The sequence below is a fragment of the Melitaea cinxia genome, chromosome 28, assembly GCF_905220565.1.
Source record: "Melitaea cinxia chromosome 28, ilMelCinx1.1, whole genome shotgun sequence".
NCBI classification, from domain to species: Eukaryota; Metazoa; Arthropoda; class Insecta; order Lepidoptera; family Nymphalidae; genus Melitaea; species Melitaea cinxia.
Genome location: NC_059421.1, coordinates 10,231,534 through 10,255,127, shown reverse-complemented (window position 1 = coordinate 10,255,127; position 23,594 = coordinate 10,231,534). Strand labels below are relative to the sequence as shown.

Genomic DNA, 23,594 nt, shown 5'->3' with positions numbered 1-23,594 from the left:
TGTTTCCGTTGTTGTAGGCGTCTATAGGAATTAACCTACTATTGGTATATAAAAAAAATACTAATTATCTTAATTTATTACTCTTGATATTGAAATTTATCGGCTAATAAACAGTGAAGCAGTGTGATAGATCAAAATTTAAAACTTATTCATAAAATAAAAATAATAATAAATTCATTTTTCGACCAAAAATTTATAGATTTCTTCAGTGTACAGATACAAGAAACATGTGCATTACAGTTCATCATTACAGCCTATACACTGCTGGACATAGGCCTCCACAAGTTTACGTCAAAAATAACGTGAAGGTGAAGGTGAAAGGTGAAGGAACACTTTGAGGTGTTGTTACTGAATATTAAAATGTATTAAGTATTCAAATTGTCTTCTTGTAAATAGTCCATAGTAACGAATCACCTTTCGTGTAATCTTTAACTTAAATACAATGTTTATTCATTTTGTAATAATTTTCTTAGCAGTTCTTTTTTTTTAATTTTAAATTGAATAATGCCTGTGGATGACGCGCTCTAAAATGCCCATATCTTTTATATTATATTACGCTTATCTATCAGGTGATTTATCACTTAAGACTACAGATCGATAAAGTTAGGATGTGGTCCGACGATGACAGTATTTTTAACGGAATCCCAAAAAAGGAGAATGTTTTCAATGCATTACATATTCAAATGTTTTTTTTTTAATGTATTGAATGAGGATCTGATGTACCTCAGAACTTTTGACTAGATCCGACCTAGTGTCGTGTAGGCTGAAAGACTGACTTCGATGATTTCTTTTTATCGAAAGTTGGTTCGTGTCATGTGGTTTAAATTTAATTTAGATCTCACAAGTAGTTTCGAGTTACATCTAATAATGAGTATTTACTTGACAATTTTTTCGTCGACCTACGTTGTATTATATTGCATAACTTTTCACTGGGTGCACCGATTTCATTAATTCTTATTTTAATCAAAATTATATCTTTGTCACGTGGTCTCATTAAAATTTAATTGAAATCTGATGAGTGCTTTTTGAGTAATCTTTGATATCGCGTAGTTATTTCTTTTATTTTTATTTCATTTTTATTAGGAAACAAACAAAATAAATAGTACATTTATACACTACATACTACTAACACATTTTTCAAACAAGTTTCCACTAATAGTTATAACAGTAATATACATTTAACAAAATAATTTGCAGCGAAATAACAAAAATCTTGAGGTCTTTAAAAATATAAAATATACAAAACATATACACCACAACATTAATAATTTCGATTAGCCATTTCAAAATTTACAAAAAAAAAAGGATAGAAAGGCTAGTTGACTATTTATTCGTCTACCCTCGTTGTATTACTTGTCGATGTCATTGAAGTCGGTTTTTTTTTTCGTTTGCGAGCGAACACAATTATGTTAATACCATGCATTATAATAACGCTTATCCTACAGACGATTTATCTTTTAAGACTGCAGATCGACAGTCCCGTGACTGGCTGGTAAAGTTAGGACGGTAGTCCGACGCTGACGGTATTTTTCTGTTGCGGTATCTTTATTTTTTATTTGTACAAGCCTAAACATTTTATCTTAGGAGTGTATATGTAATTCTAACTAACAACCACTCTGGTGTAATGGTGCGAATAGTCTAAAGGACCGACGGTTTACGGATTCGATTTCCGCTCGGGATGGATATTTGTATTTGTATAATTTCTTTCCCGTTTTAATGTCTGTCCTCGTGGGTCTCCTCACCGTGCAACGGAGAAAAAATTATATAGATTAATTAACAGACTAGTCAAATATACTTTTTAAGTTCCACAATTTTTTTTTTGTAAAGTTTCAATTAAATAACAAAGCCTTTTTGAGTACATAGAAAAAAAATAGTAACATGTGTGGTAATATGTGCTGTTCCACAGAGATGCCAGACTTAATGTAGACAGTTTTAGACGCGCTACCTACTGTAGGAAATAGTCATATGTCCTTACCACTGGGCTACCTCAGCGTTGTCCTTATAATGTTTGAGGAGGTGTTGGGACAGTGATGACAATTCTGTGTGTGCTTGTAGCGTTGGTATTTGAAGGTTCAATCTTCTTTCATTAGAAAAATTTGTTTAGGCCATACATTTGTTTGTCGTGGCCTGGCCATATCTGCTTGTATATTGTGTCTATTTCCAGATTGACCCAAAAGTAAATCTTACTAGGCGCTTGAGTGTGAGGTTGATTATGCTACCCATATAAATCGAAATCAAACCAAGTGAAACTGCAAAGGCTTTTTAGTTAAAAAATATTTGGAGCACCTTCTCTGGTCTAATAAACCGAACTAGCACAATTGGCACGACGCCAAAACGAATAGCGCCTGAAACAAGTTGGTTGCAGAATATAGTCTGCTAAATCTTTGTCTTTTTAGACTTTTGTACATAATAGGCTTATGGTTGGTTTTGTTTTCCATTAGGATAACTTGTTTGATGGATACTAAATTTGTGACCTAAATTAACTATGATTGCCTTTAAAAAAATTTGTTAACTCTGTAGTTGCTGCAATATGCCCACTTGAAGATATCTATGGACATAATTATGTCTTGAAAAATCTGAAGTTAAAACGTCGTCGCTTCAGCCTGTAATATCCCACTACTGGGCATAGGCCTCTTTCCCCATGTAGGAGAAGGATCAGAGCTTAATCCACCACGCTGCTCCACTGCGGGTTGGCGGATATATTCCCTACTATGAGTAACGATCGCTATCAGATGTACATGATAACAACCGGGACCGACGACTAAACGTGCTCTCCGAGGCACGGCGAGTTAAACTTACTTGATGAATAACTCAATATTTATGATTTGACAAATCATGTGTATTTCAAATTTTCATTGCCTTCATATATTACTCATCTTTGAAGACGACATTGTCTGACAAAGATCGCTGAACCTTCAAACGTGACATCAAATAGCAACCATATTTCCGACCAAATCAATTTGGACAAATAAGTAAACTGTTCAATAATCTACCGCAAAAAAGCATTGATATTCAAACATTGCTTAATAATACTAAAAACTCAGTCAAACTTATGACAGTATGCAGTTGTATTAACTGGGGTTGGGCATAGCAGGAAATTTCCTGTTCAAAATATGGAGCAGCCCGACTGAGGTAGTAACTCGATCTTACAGAAGATCACTGTTAAATAATACTTTTTCAAGCAGTGTTGTGTTCCTGTTGGTTAGTAAGGTGACCAGAGCTCCTGGGGGGAATTAGGGATAAGGTTGGCAACGCGCTTGCGATGCTTCTGGTGTTGCAGACGTCTATAAGCTGCGGTAATCGCTTACCGTCAGGTGAGTACGCTTGTTTGCCGAACTAGTTATATGAAAAAAATTGAATTTTAACTTTCTACTAAGCAAAACTGTGGGCAAAAGCTAGTATAGGTGTAGTGTAAGAGTTAAAGTTAGACTTTTCTAAATTTAATTTTAGGTATTATTTAAATACCATATTTATGTTCTGAATACCACCAAATATCATAGATATCATAACGCAAGTGAGGCCACGTGAAACGTATAGTTGTGAATAAACACTATAACTATATTACATGTATTTAAGCGAAAAATATGGAATCTTAAAATATTAGCAAAATTGTGCCTAAAACGAATTTTATTGAGTTAACACCAAAACGTTGTTTGAATATAGATTTTGGTTTACAAAAATTATGAATAAATTGACGATCAAGTCGATATTTACGGATATAAAAACAACTCGCGTAATGCACTGTGAGTATTGTAGATTTTTGTTTTTTTTAGTTTAGTTTGTTTACCTTTAAAATGTAACACCAAAATTTAAATATTTTTTGCTGCACAAACACCCAGACAACGGCAAACACCTGTATGGCCAATACAAATGTTTGTCATGTGCGGGGATCGAACCCGCAACCGCCAGCGCAACAGGTACAATCCATGGCTGTAACCGTTGCGCCAACGCGGCGCCTAAACTACTTTATAACTACACAAATATAAAACTACAAAAACGTGACACTTAAAGTGTTAAATAACTTCTTAACCCCAAAAACTTAATTAGCATTTTAGACATTAAAATATTCAATTTTGTTTAAGAACTTGTTAAATTTATTAAAATTAACCGAGAGCTTATGAAGTTAGTTTAATTTCTCACAATAAAATGGAGATCAGTTAATTTTCATGTTCGCTCTTACAGTGGAAAGTGTACTAAAGTTGGGAGTATTATTCCTTTAAAAATAATATTTTGATTAATTTTCTACGAGACTTTCTTTGGTGAAATGTTTAATACTTAATGGTTTTTTTTTATTATATAACTAGTTGTGCCCGCGACTTCGTCCGCGTGGAATTTAACAAAAAGGTTATTGTTCAGTTCACGGAGTTATAAGCTCTTTCGGTCCAGCCGTTTTCAGGGAAATTCTGGCAAAAAAGTTTGGGAACCATTATGTCAAGGAGAAAATTATAGAGTGCAAACGAAAAAAAAATCAATTATAGTTACATCCTAACCACAGAAATCTAAATAATAAGTCAGTATTATTTAGATTTCTGTGATCGTAACTGTAACATAACATAGACGAAATTATTGTGTTTGCTCGCAAACGGAAAACGGAATACAGCGTAAGTAGACGAAACAAATTAACAAACGCACCAGTTGTCACTACAATGTTCGAGGGTTTACCTCGATTTCTCCAGGATCCCATCATCAGATCCTGGTTTCTTTATCATGGTACTACACTTGGGATATCTCTTTTCCAACAAAAATCGGTTCATAAACGACAAAGTTATCCCCGAACATACATAAAAAATATATATTTACAAATTGTCTGTAATTTATGGTCAAAGAAATACATTTCAATCCAATCATCAATACAACAAAACGACCATTACAATATGTATACACGAATTAACATACTTTGTTACGTTTTGTCCTCAGCGAAGCAATTTAAATGAACAGACGGGACACAATGTAGGTGTAATTTTAGTTCATTAAATACTGTCTGATTCTAGATTAGTTTTAAACTCATTGTCAGTTAGGGAAACTCAATCTAGTGTTTATCTAGTGCTCACGTGTAACCTAACAACAGGTTTAGTTGAATTGCTGAACACTTGAGTTTTGTTTGTGTATTTGGACCTAAAGTTTTTGTTAATTAATCCTCAGTCGAGATGTTTGTGTGAATTTAGTAGGGCTTAACGTTGTTAAATTAATAAATTCCAACATAAAAATTAAACAGTTGTAATAATGTTAATATTATATTGTTTGTGTGGTCTATGGAATCAGAGACTAAAATATGCTATCTCTGGCAACACTACTTCCCTCTTCCTGCCTAGACGCCGAAACGATTGTGTGCGTTCTGCTACTATAATAAATTGTTTAATATAAAAAAAAGTATTTTTTATGGTTTCCCATACCAAACGTGAAAGAAAATTTTTGCGAATCTAATCCTATCTTAATGTTTTGTTCCTTATTCATAACTATTCGCTCGCGGCGTCAATCGCGTTGATTATACGATTTTTGGCTAATCCGTATTTTCTTATTAAAATTTTTACTATGTTATATATGTATGTGTATTGCTAAGTGATAGTTAACTGTTTCTCATCAACAAAATTCTATTACAAGCATTTTTTGTGTACTGATTGTGACTGTTATTTTCTTTTTTTTTTGTCAATGTTATTTCCATTATACCAATTAGTTAATTTATTTATTTTATTTATTTAATTAGAACCACCAACAGAATTGCATGTTTAAAAAAAATACAATTAGTTATATGCAAAGGTATTAAATATATACATATAATTCCTCTTAAAGGAAGTTTAGGAAAACCTGTTTTGGCTATATTATTTGTTGTATGCTATGTGATAAAATTTGTATGTATAAGCTGTTTGTTCTATAAATAAATACATAAATAAACAGTAGATCGTTAAGTGATAACGCAGCATTCTCAGAGGACAAGAATTATTAAAATTGATCTATCGAAACGACTTCAAAAAATAAGATTGTCAAGTGACTGTATTTTAATGTGTGTTTTTTCATAACTTTTTACTGGGTGTACCTGTGGTCCAGTAGTTTCTGAGCTCTTTCTTTAAAAACCTTAAAAAAATCCTCCGTATAATGTAAATAAAAACATATCTAATATATAAAATTCTCGTGTCGCGGTGTTTGTAGTTAAACTCATCTGAAACGACTTGACCGATTCTCATGAAGTTTTGTGTGCATATTGGGTAGTTCTGAGAATCGAACAACATCTATTTTTCATCCCCCTAAATGTTAAGGGTAGTCCACCCCTAAATTTTTGTTTTGTAATTTTTAGATCAATTATTTATTTTTTATTTTTTTATGATACGAAATTAAGAAATACATACAACCCCAAATTTTCAATCCTCTACGTTTAACCCCTATATTTTATTTGTTAATTATAAACTTTAATTTTTTTGGCAAGATTTTTATTTTTATTTTTTCATGGCTTAGAATAAAAAAAATTATATTATTCTTAATTTTCCACCTCTCTACGATCAACCCCTATTTTCTATTATGTGAATCCCCGCACACTTATAGTTTATAGTTTATTGGCAAAACAACGTTTGCCGGGTCAGCTAGTAGTTAATATAAAAAAGTAAATTGTTACAACTCTTACACCGCAATCAAAGTATTGTTTTATAACCTACAAGCGAAATACGTACGCCATTTCGCTGGCCGTCAAATATTTTTTGTTTGTCCAAAGGCGCCATAACCAACGTTAATGTTCATTTTCCCGCACATCTAAAGCTATGCGTCCGAAAAACATACAATTTAAGGCCAAATTTATCCTTGTACAATGGTTTCGATAATAAAGTTGCTTTTAGTGTTAATAATTAATATACCATGCTTAATAATTCTTAGCTCATAATTCATTTTCTCAGTTTTAAGCTTTGTTTTGACTATTAATGCCATAGCGATAGCTATAGCCAGAGCTGATACGAGCGCAAAAATAACCAAAAAATTCAAAACAACAAAAAAATGCATTTCATTTCTATATTACGTCTAAAAAAGTACTAAGGCATTTAGTTCCTTCAGCGAACATTATCAATAATACACCTATTGAACTATGCACTTGTAACTTATAAAATTATTCCACTAAAATACCATATACCACTAAAAATTCATATAAATTTCACATGATGATAATATTTTCCCGCCACTTTTCGGTACCAAAGTTTCAGATATGATAATATCATGAAATTCCCGTTTTAGTTCGGTTTTATGTTGTACAAACTACATTGTTACGTTTTGTGTACAATTATGTTGTTTTTGATGACTCTTCTAGTTTTATGATGCGAAAGTTACATTCACAACAGTAATGGGTTAGTCGCTGTCTCCGAAGTGATTATCTAATATATGAAATTATCGTGTCGCGGTGTTTGTAGTTAAACTCCTCCGAAACGGCTCGACTGATTCTCATGATTGTGTGCATATCGGGTAGGTCTGAGAATTAAACAACATCTATTTTTTACCCTCCTAAGCTTAAGGGGGGGGGGGGGTGTTAATTAAGGGGTTAATAACATTTGTGGCAAAACAACGTTTGCGAGGTCAGCTAGTTTTATTTATAAAATTACTAACTGTGCACCATGTTTTCACTCGTATTAATTTAAAAAAACAAGCTACTAAAGTACTATAAAGCCTATAGTCTTCCTCGGTAAATGGACTATCCAATAAATAAAAAATGTTTCAATTTGAACCCCCAGTTCTAGAGAGTAACTCGTTTAAACAAATAAACAAACTCTTCAGCCTTATATTATTTATTTATAAAATTATTTGCTTCTGGTCTGGTTTGTCATCTCTGATCCTTACTTAATCTATGACATGTGATTACTGGCACCCCGACTGGCGAAGTACCTCGACCTTACAGCAGATCACAACTAAATAATACTGCTTTCAAACAGTTTTGAGTTCCTGTGGTGAGTAAGGTGACCAGAGCTCCTGGGTATTGAGGGTAGGGTTGGCAACGCGCTTGCGATGTTTCCGTTTTTGTAGGCGTCTATAGGAATGAACCTATATACCGTATATAAAAAAAAAAACTAATTATCTTAATTTATTACTCTTGATATTGAAATTTATCGGCTAATAAACAGTGAAGCAGTGTGATAGATCAAAATTTAAAACTTATTCATAAAATAAAAATAATAATAAATTCACTTTTCGACCAAAAATTTATAGATTTCTTCAGTGCACAGATACAAGAAACATGTGCATTACAGTTAACATATATTTATAAATTAGATATGGGTAATACAATAATAGTACTTTTATTACATTGCCATTTATCATGGGAACATAACAGTAGTCAATGACAAAAAAAAGTTATAGATAAGATAGATTCATAATGTGTTAAATATAATGTGCGTGAGAGACGCCGCGTTGGCGCAACGGTGTAACCGCCATGGATTGTACCTGTTGCGCTGGCGGTTGCGGGTTCGATCCCCGCACATGACAAACATTTGTATTGGCCATACAGGTGTTTGCCGTGGTCTGGGTGTTTGTGCAGTCCTTGTGGGTCTCCCCACCGTGCATCGGAGAGCACGTTAAGCCGTCGGTCCCGGTTGTTATTATGTACACATGATAGCGATCGTTACTCATAGTAGGGAATATATCCGCCAACCCGCATTCGAACAGCGTGGTGGGTTAAGCTCTGATCCTTCTCCTGCATGGGGAAAGAGACCTATGCCCAGTAGTGGGATATTACAGGCTGAAGCGTGTTAAATATAATGTGCGTGAGAAACCTAATTCTAGTAAACTAGTCCAAAACTGTCCAAAACCTTGTTTTCAATTATAGTGTACGTATTAAAAGTCAGTCTAATTTAAATTCCGATAAATAATTTCACGAAATAACCACAGACAACTTAGAACTCTACATGCTGATGCTTCAGATGAAAGGCAGAATTTTCTACAGTAGAATATGGTATTCTAATAAATATCTTTGTAGGTCCCATAACGAGAGACATTGTATATTACCTTTTCATTGCACCTAGGTTCTGAACATTGTACTTTTATTTGATCATAAAGCGAGTAGTGGTCGTTATTGCCACTTTATAGGAGTCTAGTGGTCTTGTTTAATTTGTAACTGATTGCCGTTTTACTGTTCTCAAGACGTCGAGATTTTCGAAGCTAAGTATTTTTAATACACTCTTGAAGTGCTTGTACATTGTCTTCATCTTGTAATCTTACAAAGTTGGAATGAAAACCACAAGTGGGCTCGTAATGAGAATTCGATTGATTGAGTCTGACTGTAGGATTTCATTGCTGAGCATAGATTTCTTTTTTTTTTTTTTTTTTTTTTTATGTCACTAGGTCGGCAAACAAGCGTACGGCTCACCTGATGGTAAGCGATTACCGTAGCTTATAGACGCCTGCAACACCAGAAGCATCGCAAGCGCGTTGCCGACCCAATCCCCAATCCCCCCAGGAGCTCTGGTCACCTTACTCACCAACAGGAACACAATACTGCTTGAAAACAGTATTATTTAGCTGTGGTCTTCTGTAAGATCGAGGTACTTCCCCAGTCGGGCTGCTCCATATTTTGAGCAGGAAATTCCTGCTGTGCCCTACCTCAGTTAATCTCTTTCTGAAAGAGAAGAATTGGAGCTTAAGTCACTATGCTGCTCCATGTGGGCTAGATGTATTATTTGTACAAGCACAAATGTTCACCCCGAGCTGGGATGCGGCAGTCAGTCTTTAATCCACTACATGCATAACTATCTCCCTCTCTTCCCGTGGGTGTCGTAAGAGGCGGCTAAGGGATAACACAGTTCCACTACTACCTTGGAACATATAAAGCCGATAACTTATATAAACTTATGAAGCCGCGGGATAACCATCCAACTGCTGGTTTTGAAATACACAGGCCGAAGAAGGGCATCAGCGTCAGCAGTGACAAAGCCACCCTGAGTTGACACATGAGTTAACATCATTTTTGACCCGAACTTGTGGAGGCCTATGTCCAGTAGTGGACTGCAATAGGCTGAAGTGATGATGAAGTGATGATGCATAACTATACCAGAGGGGTTGAAATTATCATAATATCCTAAAAAAATATATATGAAAATATTGTTGATAATTATAAACTAAGGAGTAATAATGTTACAAAAATCATCGTTGAAAAACTCGTAAAAGTTTGCACGAAATTGTCGTACTCAGTCATGAAATATACATGCAAAATATCAAAAACTCTTGTTCCCAAGTTTAATACAATACTTCCTGCAAATAATCCTTATATCCTTAGAAAAGTTTCGAGGAAAATAATAGAAAAATATCACATTTACATGTTTTCACTCCACTGCTTAAAAGTTTATTTGTTTCAGAAGTAACTTCTTCATAAAAGCGGTAATGTACATCAATACCGGGAATTTCATATGATAGAAATATTATGTAAATAGCTTTTTGGTGTCATGTAATATAACTTATGCCTTATTTAGGTACAATTTTATATACATTATTTCATACGTGTTATTTATGGAAAAAAGAAAGAAAGAAGAAAGAAAGAAACACGTTCATTCGGGACATCACACAAATCAAACAGTTTTATACAAAAGTGCTGTTAAATAAAAATAGTAATAATTATAGTAAAGTAAATACATATAGAAAAAAAAGGTTTATATAGCCTTCCTTGATCTGTCCAAAACATGATTAACATAAGTCAATTATTATAATCATAATATAACTCAGTATAAAATTACCTTTAAATATTAATACAAGGTCAGTCCTAAGATCACGTGCAAGAAAAAAAATGTCCAAAGATTTTTTAACGATATCTTGCCACTGTACTTCCATCGGCAGTAACCGCAAAGCCTGTTCTGTAAATACTTGGCGGCTTTGTAAGGCTCCGACGAATTCGTGATAGGACTCGGTCGGCTTAAAAGATTTAAGCGGACTCACTTGAAAAATTTCCAGCGTTCGAAATCGTTTTAAAGTTCGGTTAACCAGATAACGGCGCGGGAATATTAATGTTTATATTTTTCTTCAAAATCGCTTCGTAGATTTGAATAAACTCGACGATCGAATGGGATTATTAGTTTTGTCATAGACACCAAGCGGAATATTAATGAGTTTCAGGTACCTGATCTTTGTAGTTAATTGTTGATTAGATATTTTAATCTATAAATATTTGTATAAGGAATTTTTTCTCACATTAACTATAGTTAGCGTTACATTTAACTTTTGTGGGTCTCCCCACTGTGCCTCGGAGAGCACATTTAGCCATCGGCCTCGGTTGTTATCATAAATATCCGATGGCGATTGTTACTCATAGTACACATCCGCTAACCCGCATTGGTCATATAGCTAATATTAAAATATATATTTTTAAGAAAACGTTTACGCATGTAAATAATGTAAGATTAAGCTAGATATAAGTATATTATTTAAGGAAAAAAAAAGAAAAAAATAATAATAATAATAATAAAAAAACATAGATAAATTGTACCATACATTAGAATAAGAACCGGTCGGTGGACTCGCGTCTCTTTTGGAGACATTAAGTTAGTCTAACTTGAACAGCGACGTTGCTAAGTAACGCCTATCTTGAAATAAAAAAATAATAATAAAAATTGCATGTTTTTAGAATAAAAAAGGACATGGGTTCAAAAGCCCGTGGATGTATATCACTTGTATAAAAAAAAACCCGCATTGGAGCAGCGTGGTGGATTAAGCTCTGATTCTTCTCCTACTTGAGGAAAGAGGCCTATGCCCAGCATTGGTATACTACAGGCTGAAGCGTAAACATTTTTCAATTAAATACGGCAATTGAAGCGCCCAACAACAACTGAAATCCCAAAAGATTTTGACTGAATCTATATGCATACAATTTTTAGGTTATTCCCTCTATACACTCAAATCACAAACCTCAAAAACCGCTCGACGGATAAAAACGATATTTGGCCGGAAAATAATTTATAGTTAGTAGATGTTAAAAATTATAGATTTCTCTTTCAAAATCTATTCCATGAATAGTATAGTTATGATGTTTATAAACAAATAACTATAATCATAATTCTTGTAAAATATGTAGGGACGCTTGAAAACACAAAATTTAGAAAAACCGAAAACATCGAGAATGTTCGGAAAGTCAGAAATAATATTAAATTCTGGTTAACTTAAATAAACAAATGTGTATAATCAAACAAAAACCCACGACCCTCCGTCGAGATTCACTTGTTTATCTAAATGGATTATTAAACAGGAAAAATTAATTTTATTTACTTTTCTAAATTAATACAAATCCTCTTAATTATTTATGTTTGTAATTAAAAACATTCGTCAAATAAATAAATTACGTCGACAAATAAAAACATCGACACGTTTCGACATAATATCATAATTCTTTTTCAATTCTATATTGGCCTTTATTGCATAAAAAATAAGAATGTTTTTCGATTGACAAACTTACCATTAGCCATTACTCGTATAACGATTCATATTGTATTTATTGCTGGATATAGGAGTTATTTCATGCGTTATATTTTATTTACTGCTAACCGAGCGTGTACATAACGCAGACTTTTATATTTGTTATTAGAATTTATAAATCAACTCTACCTACTCTAACTTCAAATATAAATTTCATCATTAGAGCCTATACAGTCCACTGCTGGACATAGGCCTCCACAAGTTTACGCCAAAAATAACGTGAGCTCATGTGTTTTGCCCATAGTCACCACGCTGAGCAGGCGGGTTGGTGACCGCAGGGCTGGCTTTGTTGCACCGAAGACGCTGCTGCCCGTCTTCGGCCTGTGTATTTCAAAGCCAGCAGTTGGATGGTTATCCCGCTACCGGTCGGCTTTTTAAGTTCCAAGGTGGTAGCGAAACTGTATCCCTAATTTGATTTGATTTGTAAATTTGATTATATTTAAATGCCGCTGTGTGGTTACGGTAGCCAAGAATATAGCTACCCCTCTCTTCCCGTGGGTGTCGTAAGAGGTGACTAAGGGATAACACAGTTCTACTACCACCTTGGAACTTATAAAGCCCACCGATAGATCAGAAAAACGAAATAAATATATTTTTTAGATATTGCAAACAATAATTCGAGTGCAATAGAAAGGCCAAGGATAGGTAGAGATCAAACAAAACGCAAAATATTACAAGAATTCCATTAAAACGTACATAAGGTACGAAGCCTCATTCAGTTATGAAATACCGAGATTTATAAAGAAAAAATCTTTTCCGTATATAATGTACTGGATTTGTACGAGGGAGGATTCACATAACAACGAAAATTTTATTTAATATCAAATCATTTTCTATTTGTATATTACCTGAGTGTACTAGAACGTAATAAGTTAGAAGGCCCGTTTCATATTTAATTAAATTATTTAACTATATGCGTTGTAAATGAGTATAATTTTATCATGTGTATTTTGTTTTGTTGAAATAAGGTGGGAGATATCTGGCTCAAAATTTTGAGTAGCTCAAATAGGGAAGTACCCCTATCTGCTATCAAGTATTGACACACCATATTGCTGTGGTGAGTAGTGTAGCCAGAATTACTGAAGTGAGAACAGTATAGGGTAATAATCGCTTATTCTATAACCTTACTAAGCAGATACTTCCAACATGAAAATATTATAAAATCCAATCAACTGAATCTGCGTGTATCTTAATGATAAAATAATTGATAATAAGGAAATATGAGAAGAACGTCACGGAGCAAAAACCGAGAAAACACGAACCTAGCCGATTTACCCGACGAGTCACAAAATTCATTCGTATACAAACACAGTTTTATTACTCACATGGAAACAAACACTTCCCCATAAACTTGAGTATCACATTATACGAACATACATCTCTCAATATTAAAACACTTAAACTACAACGACGCCATTACTGTAACGATTGCATAGAAAAATGACCTCTATTGCCATACATTTACAAACGACACTTAAACATTTTCTTTGCATTGTCGTAAAGAACAGAGGTCTTTTATTACTAGCAACGCGTTATTAAAAGACATCATTCCAAACTGCCTACAATAAACAAACCATTTTAGGCGCCCTCTATAAGATTTATAACCGCAACAGGGAACGTATATCTATCCTTTTCTATTCCATACACATTGTGTGTGTGTCTCGTTTATCTCTGAAAGCGTTACGGATTTAATTCGGCTAAAAGCAACAATTTATAACACTGCGAACGTCATACTATAAGTTGCCAAATGCGCCCAAAATTCTGCTTCAACAAATTGGTACTTTAGGTTCTTTTAATGTCGCGATTTCGTCTTGATTACTCTCTTACAAGTGCATTTTTATGTTCATTAATTAATTTTTAATTTGAGATAGTTGAAATTTATTGTTATCTTTTGTAAATTAAAACATATATCATTCTTTTTAAAGCTTCATCTACAATATATAAATATAAATATATAAATAAAAAAATATCATATAATATACACACACGGTCGTCTGTTCCTATGGTAAGCAACTTAATGCTTGTGTTATAGGTAAAGGCCGACTTCTATAACTATTTTTTTTGGATAAATATACATGGAAATAATACATATATAAATATGTAAATACAAATATTAATCTTACTGTCTTAATAAGTTTAAAATCAACCACAAATAATGATCATGAATCAAAGATCAACAACTTTGGTTAACTTTGGTAAGGCGTTAGGAAAAGTGCGATCGGACGAGGGGAAGAAGGAGATGTAAGTTAGTGAAAATAGAAAAAGAGAGAGTTATATTTCGTATAATACTGTAGGAGCAACCAAAGAAGGTTTACTCCAAGTGTGTAGTCTAAAGCACACTCGTTTTCTTTTATTTTAATTTCAATATCTGATAAAAGAGTACTAAGATCACTAAATATAAAATCTTAATCATCCAAATGAGAGTTATAAAGCGCTTGCAAAATTGAAATACAAATTTAAATAATAAAAGTCTGAAACTTTTAACGATCACAATAAAAAAACCCCAATTACACAAAATTAAAAAAATAAAAACATTTACAGCTTAAAATTCCACCATGGCCTGTTAAAAATTGTCGAAACGTGATCAACGGAATTTTTAAACACATCACGAACCTATTTGAATTTATCAATATTTCGAAAGCAAATGAAATTTACTTTTTTTTAAAGTGATTTTATTATTATCTGACCTATGCAAAAAAAATATTGAGTTAATTCGACTTATAACGTATATGTACACATATATACGATGAAAAAAAATCCTTACTAGCCTATCGTGGATCATACTTATTTTTTTATACACAACTAAGCATATGACCCACATGGTGGTAAGTAAGTAGCCTAAAGACGCCTGCTACACTAAAAGCATCGCAAGCACGTTGCCGACCCAATCCCCAATCCCCCTCAGTAGCTCTGGTCGCCTTACTCACCAACAGGAATCCAACACAGCTTGAAAGCAATATTGTTTAGCTGTGATCTTCTGTAAGGTCGAGGTACTTACCACCCCAGTTAGGCTGCTCCATATTTTGAGCAGGAAATTTTGTCGCTGTGTCCTAACTCAGTTAAATAATAATGGTCAAAGCTATAATTTAAATTAATTATCAACGAATTTCGACCAACGAGCGATCACTAGTTTATATTGTTACTTATACAAGGAATGGTAATTCCAAAATTTCCAGAACTAACATTTTTAAACATAGACATTTGTGACATAAAAAAAAGTAAGAGTGTTTCTGCTTTCATGTTAAAAGCAGCTGGCGATGGCGTGTCAGCAACGCTAGGAACTGACTGGATTCATCTAATATATAAAATTCTCGTGTCGCGGTGTTTGTAGTTAAACTCCTCCGAAACGGCTTGACTGATTCTCATGAAATTTTGTGTGCATATCTGGTAGGTCTGAGAATCGAATAACATCTATTTTTCATACCCCTAAGTTGTAGGGGGATTAAGGGGGTTAATAAGGTATATGGCAAAACAACGTTTGCGGGGTCAGCTAGTAATATATAGAAGTTTTGGCACCGCTACTCCCAAAGCAAGATAGTTTTTAGGTTGTCAAACTACAGCTTGTAATTCAGTGGGCAGGTGTCCAAAAATTTTCATCTTTTTGTACGAAGAATTTTATGAAGCCTTCCTCGACATTTTGGTACCTCCGATATTGTATGTGACAGCTAATATTACTATTCACCTGAAATAGTAAATGTGATAGTTGCACTAAGTTTTAATCGGCTCCAAAAAAAAAAAAAAAAAAAAAAAAAAAAACAGAACATCATGTAATCCACTGCATTCTTTTATGTGTCTCATACTCTTGTAATCGCTGTATTAATTTATATGATTCTTTTTACATTCCAAAGCAGGTGCTTCTCGTGTGGTTCTTTCTAAATTAGATCGTGACATGATGAATACTTTTAGGGTTATCACTAGTAATGCATGTTTCATTAACCGCTTTACCGACTATATATGTAATATTAGCTGTTAATGTAATTGAAGACGGTTTTTTTGTTTCAACCAAACACAGTCATGTTATACGCCGTTAGTCACGATAAATTGAGACGCTATTTCTAGCTTTATCATCCCGAACTAATTAAATCCTGACATTCAAACCGGAAAGAAATATTTGTACAAATACAAATATCCATTCCGAGCAGGAATCGAACCCGCAAACCGTCGGTGTTTTAAGTGACTACACGTGTGTGGGTCTTCCTGACAGACCTGAGGGTCTGTCCGGGTACGGGCCTCGAGGTTACCCTCTTTACCCGGGCTTTCTTCACCGGGGCTTCGTCTCCGGGTCACATCCTTTCGGCCCTATTGGGCCAGGGTCTCAATTCTCTTGTTACACGTATAGCACCAGAGCGGTTTTTGCGGTCCTGCAAAAGAGACAGTGCTAATATATCATAGGAAACGTTTATCTTGGCTTAAACTAATAATTGTGTTTGCTGGCAAACGACAACAAAATCGACTTCAATTACTTCGATAAGTAATACAACGTAGGTAGACGAAAAAATAGTCAAGTAAATACGCATTATTAATGATTACTCCAAAATTGTAATCAGATCTCGATGAAATTCAAATGTGACCACGTGATAAATATAGGCTTTCGATTAAATTAAAAATCATGAATATGGGCACACCCAGTAAGCAAGTTATGCGGATTTTCAAGGGTTTTCTTCGATTTCTCTGGAATCCCATCATCAGATTCTAGTTTCCTTATCATGGTACCAAACTAGGGATATCTCCTTTCTAACAAAAAAGAATTATCAAAATCGGTTCATAAACGACAAAGTTGTCCCCGAACATACATAATATACATACGGTCGAATTGAGTAACCTCCTCCTCTTTTGAAGTCCGTTAAAAAAGGCAGAAACTTGGAGTGACATCATTTCATCTTCAGTGTGAAGATTCCCTTATCGAAAATGACTCGTAACGTACCAGCGTGTAATGTAAGATGGCGTCATAAGACGAATGTATGAGAACTGACGGGAGCGTCGCTAATGTAATTCAAGTTAGGACTTGTTTCTTTCATATTTCCTGAGAATATTCCACGTTTAAGTTGTTGCCTTGTTTCGAAGTTGGTGTTACTTCAATTTTGTATATAAATATGATTTGCTATGAAAAAAATGTTAAGCTAAAATTTAATAGTTCAGTTGAGCCGATTCGATTCACCAACTAAACCAAAAAGTGGGTTGGAAAATACTAGAAATTCCAAAGATATCGGTATAGATTAACACACACATTCACACACACACGCACACACACACACACACAAGCATGGCGAAGGTGCACTTATTTCACTTATATAATTTTATAAAGTCACTTTCACCACCAAGTGAGCCAACTGTCCGCCCCCTCTTCTATAAAAAAGGTGCATTAAGCGTACGTCATGATCCATGTTATAGGCTTCTGTACATGACAAGTCATCATTTAAACCTAACCTATCCTTTTAAAATTATTTATTAAGTAAATAACATAGTCGAAGTCCTAATAAATGTGTTAGCGACAGAAAAGCAGAGCAAAATCAAAGCAGCACCTACATATATAGTGAAATTATTCCAATGTATTTTAAGCATCCATCACGATACAAAACAAATCGGTGCTTTTAGTCAAATCGCATTGTGGTTCAATTCTTGCCTCTTACCGAGGGAAAGGGATGGATATATATGAAGAAGTACAGGTGTGAAAGAGAGGTGACTTATTGGAATATACAGGATCGGGTGTGGATTTGATCCACGTATTATAAAAGCTTCTTCGCTTTCATATTTTATTTCGTTTTTATCCGCAATCAAATATGGGGTGTTGAAATTTTGAGATTGTTTTTCTGTAGTTTTTTTTCACTTAAAGGCTGTTTTTTTTTACTTTAAGGGTGGATTTAGAGAGAAGTTAATACTACAGCTAATATTATAAAGTTGAATTTTTTTGTGGGTATTTTAGGCTGAGGAACTAGTTGTTATAATTGAAAAATTCTTGATGAGTTGGATATCGAGGAAGGCTAAATAGGCAGGTTTTTTTGGCGGTACAGCCAGTACCATAATTAATTTCTGCAATTTTAATTCGTACGACTAGGAACTGACTGGCTACATAGTGTATAGAAGTGTTTTTTTTTTCTTTTTTTAATAGATATAAGTTTTAGCATCCATAGGCTCTTGAGTGCCCGTGCCTTTTTTATTTACATTTTAATTTTCAAAGCGTTGAGGCGTATTAATTTCAACATTGCATGCTTCAAATTACGAACTAAAGCTTATTTTCTCTAATTCGATGGTGAGTCCAAAACCAAAAGTGTATAGAAGTGTTGGTACCGCTACTCCGAACGCACTATAGATTAATTCACTATTCGTACTATAGACGGCGCCACGGTCGCTTAGACCGAATATAAAGTCATCATATAAAAAATTTCGATCTAGCGAGTACATCGTTCCATAGCTTAATTGGCTAGAGCGCCGACACGGTAAATCGGAGATGCAGGTTCGATCCCCGCTGGAACGGTCGATTTTTGATATGATATTAAAAAAATTGTTCTGCGATTTTTTTTATTTAAAACATATTATAACTGAAATGAAATATAGCCTATAATACATAGGAATATTAAAGTTTTCTAGCAACGAATGGATTTTCAAAATCATTCTGTAGTTCCGTGGAGTGCCAAACTTAGAAGCATACATCCGTATAATATAATAAGTAGTATTAGTTAAATTCGCTTATTGTTACGAAATAAACGGTTCGTAAATTATAATTATAATAATGGAACAGATTGTTTCATTAAATTGTGTAATTATATTCATTTTAAGATACGTCAAATCAGAGCGATCCGCGCGAAAGCGGTGACGACGCCGTAAACTGAAAGTTTTGCGGTCATAACTCGTCGGAAATATAACCATGGCGAAGATATATAGATATTGCTGGATGTGCCAAGTTGAAATAAAAATAAAAAATAAAAATTAAATAAAGTTGCTGAGTACTATGATCATGCAGCAGAGTTATATCCAATAATTCTCGCTCTAGCCCGGCGCAGTTTGTAGTGGCCCTGCTTTATGTTCCATGGATGGCGAGTTCGATTCCCGCCTGTGTCTGGGTGTGATATATTTATTTATTTATGTATAAGTACTAACTGACCCCACAAACGTTGTTTTGCCATATATTTTATAAACTTTCCAAATCCCCCCCCCCCTCTTATAACTTAGGGGAATGAAAAATAGATGTTGTTCGATTCTCAGACCTACCCGATATGCACACAAAATTTAATGAGAATCGGTCAAGCCGTTTCGGAGGAGTTTAACTACAAACACCGCGACACGAGAATTTTATATATTAGATGATTTCTATATGGCGTCATATATGTCTAAGCGCTCGTAACTTAAATTAGTTTGCAAATTAAATTTTCACTCCAACAGAGCACTTCCAGCAGTAAGAAAAACGATTTCCCTGTAACATCGTAGCATATTTCATCGTGGTTTACGATTTCCGTGCCACGTCGTAAATAAGAAAACTCGCGGCTCGGAGTTATGTCGTTTCCTTGAAGAATTAGCTTTTTATTCGACCCCAGTTTCACCACTTCAGGCCTTTAGTAAAGGCCAGGATTCGTGTCGTAATTGGTGAATATTTCGCACTTGTAATTTTGGCTACTGTGGAAACTTTTTTTTTGTTTATTGTTTTCTTTTTGAATTGCTGAAACTTAGTTAATGTATTCGCAAAGTTGTAGCTGACTAGAATTTTGGCGCGGTTCCGCTTGTGTTAATGATTTCTTAATATATAGTTACAAGTATCGTGATGATTAATAGCCTATTTTCGTATAGCATAAAAACATTGGTTCCTCATTTTCAAGGTTTTTAAGAACTAAAGAACAACCTCTTTTATATATACTAGCTGACCCCGCAAACGTTGTTTTGCCATATATGTTATTAACCCTCCTTAATCCCCCCACACTATAACAGCGGTATGAAAAATAGATGTTGGCCGATTCTCAAGACCTACCCGATATCCACACAAAATTTCATAAAAATCAGTCCAGCCATTTCGGGACAGTATTGTAACTAACATTGTGACACTAGAATTTTATATATAAGATTTTTCACTGAATTTTTTGTTCAATGACAATAAAGATGGCCTATGTCACTCCTGAGTAGTGTAGCTTTCTGTTAGTGAAAGAATTTACGTGATCAGATCAGTATTTGCGAAGATTACCCCCTACATACAAAAAAAGTTAGAAACTTTACCTCTTTATAATATTAGTATAGATTTAAGTTGGTTTTGGTCGATTAGTCCAAAGTTTAACTCTTATGTTTAAGTGACGAATATGTGAAATTGATTACACTTTAAACTACAATGTATTGAAATGTTATATGTAATCTTTCAACAAAGAATGTTCTGGATTTGAAGTTTTATTAGCTATGAACGTAACAATGTGGTTTTATGCTTACATTATAAAAATGTGTACAGCTTTTCTAAGCGAAACGTGTCATTATTACGAGCCAGCAATTTTATGCTTGTGTTGGTTGTTTAATCATTCTATTATTTTTATTGTTATACTTTTTTTTATACAACTAGGTCGGAAAACAAGCGTACGGCTCACCTGATGGTAAGCGATTACCGTAGCCTATAGACACCTGCAGAACCAGAAGCATTGCATGCGCGTTGCCAACCCTACCCTCAATTTCCCTCCTCTATTTTTTATATAAATCTATGCAAATAAATAAAATTGTAGTGTCTGTTTGTGATCTTAAAATAATCGCTTTTTACTAAATGCATATGAATGTATACACGGTACATATACCAAATTAACGTTTTTTTACAATATTTGTCTGTCTGATTGTTTGTTCCGGCTAATCTCTGAAACAGCCGAACCGATTTTGATGAGACTTTCACTGGCAGATAGCTGATGTAATAAGGAGTACCTTAGGCTATTTTTATTTTAGAAATTTATTTAGATTATAACTCTGCGAACTGAACAATAACTTTTTTGTTTAATTCCACGCTGACAAAGTCGCGGGCACAGCTAGTAAAACATATATTAATAATTACAAATACGTATTTTACACCCAAATTCGTACCGGGTATCGTTCTCACAACCAAGAGTAGGGTCACTGCAAACTGCACCATCGGGCTTAATAAATCTTTTTTTTTATTAATTTTAGGAACTTTTGTCCTACAAGGAAACGCCCTACAAGGAGTCTCATTGTAACTTTTACAAAAAAAAAAACTTAAACAAAAATAACTCAATCACTAAAATCTAATTAAATAAATCAACAAGGGATAATTTATAAAAATCAAAAATCGTTCTAGCAGATTCTGATAAGGAATCCGATAGAATACTTTGCACCGCCCCAACATCGAACGAACAAACAAGACAATCTTATTTGAATGTATGTAAAGATGTCGAGTTACATTTGTTTTATAGTTAGACTTTTTTTTTTATTGCTCTTTCATCTTAAATATTTGTAACCGACTTCAAAAACGACGTAGGCTATCAATTCGAATGTAGTTTTATGTACGTAAGCTTACTTTTTACTAAAATTATATGATTCATTTTTTATTAAATTCGTTATTTTCAAACGGAGGCTTAAACAATACATCGTCCAAAATGATATAGTTTTACTACGGCATGGGCATTTTGAGCCCGTGGAAAACTAATTATCTTCTTCCCCTAATTCCCTTTACTTTACATGTAGCTCTGTAATACTCACCAACCAGGTGCATACAATTCAATTCCATGCAAGGAAAACAATACAACATTATTGATAAAATGTATGAAACATGTATGAATGTCTCGTGACAGTTTTATTGTATGGATCTAGAACAATGAATGCGAGATCGCTTTACTGCAGCACGCGAGATGAATCTTGGATGCCGCAACACGAGCTGGAACATTTGACGCTTTTCTCTTTTAAAATGTGTTGAAAATTTCATTTGTACCGTTTGTTTGTTTAATAACGGTGAATATTTTATGTCCTAAGTCAATATTATTATCGTCCTATAATAATTTTATAAGTCAAGACAGCGAAGTAAGAGGTTTTAAAAACGAATTTATATTTAACTAGCCGCAAATGTTGTATTGCCGTATATTTTACTAACCTTCTCAATCCCCCCCATAACTTAGGGGAATGAAAAATAGATGTTGGCCGATTCTGAGACCTACCCGTAATGCACACAAAATTTCATGATATTTTATTAACCCCTTTAACCCTCCCCCCTTATAACTTAGGGGTATGAAAAATAGATGTTGTTCGATTCTCAGACCTACCCGACATGCACACAAAATTTCATAAGAATCGGTCAAGCGGTTTCGGAGGAGTTTCACTACAAACACCGCGACACGAGAATTTTATATATTAGATTAAGTTTTATATAAAAAGATATTATTAAAAGTAATTGATACTAGTTTAAATTAATTAATTCTATTTGAGTATCAAATTTTTTATTACAATTATAACAAAATTAAACAAGGAATGGTCATTTTTTTACTGAAAAGGAGGAGGTTATTCAATTCGACCGTATGTATATATACTCGTATAATGTATGTTCAGGTATCACTTCGTCGTTTATGAACCGATTTTGATAATTTATTTTCGTTGGAAAGGAGATATTCCAAGTGTAGTATTATGGTAAGGAAACCAGGATCTGATGATGGGATCCCAGAGAAATCGAGGCCAACCCACGAAAATCGTAGTTACGTTTGTTGATTTTTTCGTCGTTGTATTACTTTTGAATGTAATTGAAGTCGGTTTTTTTTCGTTTGCTAGCAAACATAATATTATCACCATTCACTTAGCATTTGATAACGTTACAAATTAAATAATTTATTTCTAACTGAAATAAACCGCATATATAATTTCTGCTTTCTAAAAACTATTTGTCAAACAAAGTTATAAAATATCACCCTGTAGCGTTTAATAATACTGAACGTCAATCGATCTAATTCGAATGTGAGTACGAATAAAAAAAATGATAAGTTCAAATGATAATTCAGTCCAAAAGTTAGAGTATCAAATCAATCAACGCTAAAATACAGTATGACCCGACAAAATAACGCAAGATTAAAAAGATGAGATAGCAAGAATCAGAAAGATGTAAACGGAACCGAAATATTTGATCAAATGTATGTATGTCTGTATGTATAAATGTATGTCTTAGTGTTAAGCGTTGATATGTCACGAGTTTTCTAATCCTTAATACGATGAAGATTACTACC

At 33.9% G+C, this 23,594-nt stretch overlaps 1 protein-coding gene across 1 annotated transcript in view; it reads left to right on the top strand.

Annotated features, from left to right (window-relative positions):
* Positions 1–23,594, top strand: part of LOC123667622 — a 534,718-nt gene that overhangs the window by 202,822 nt on the left and 308,302 nt on the right. The window lies entirely within an intron of this gene.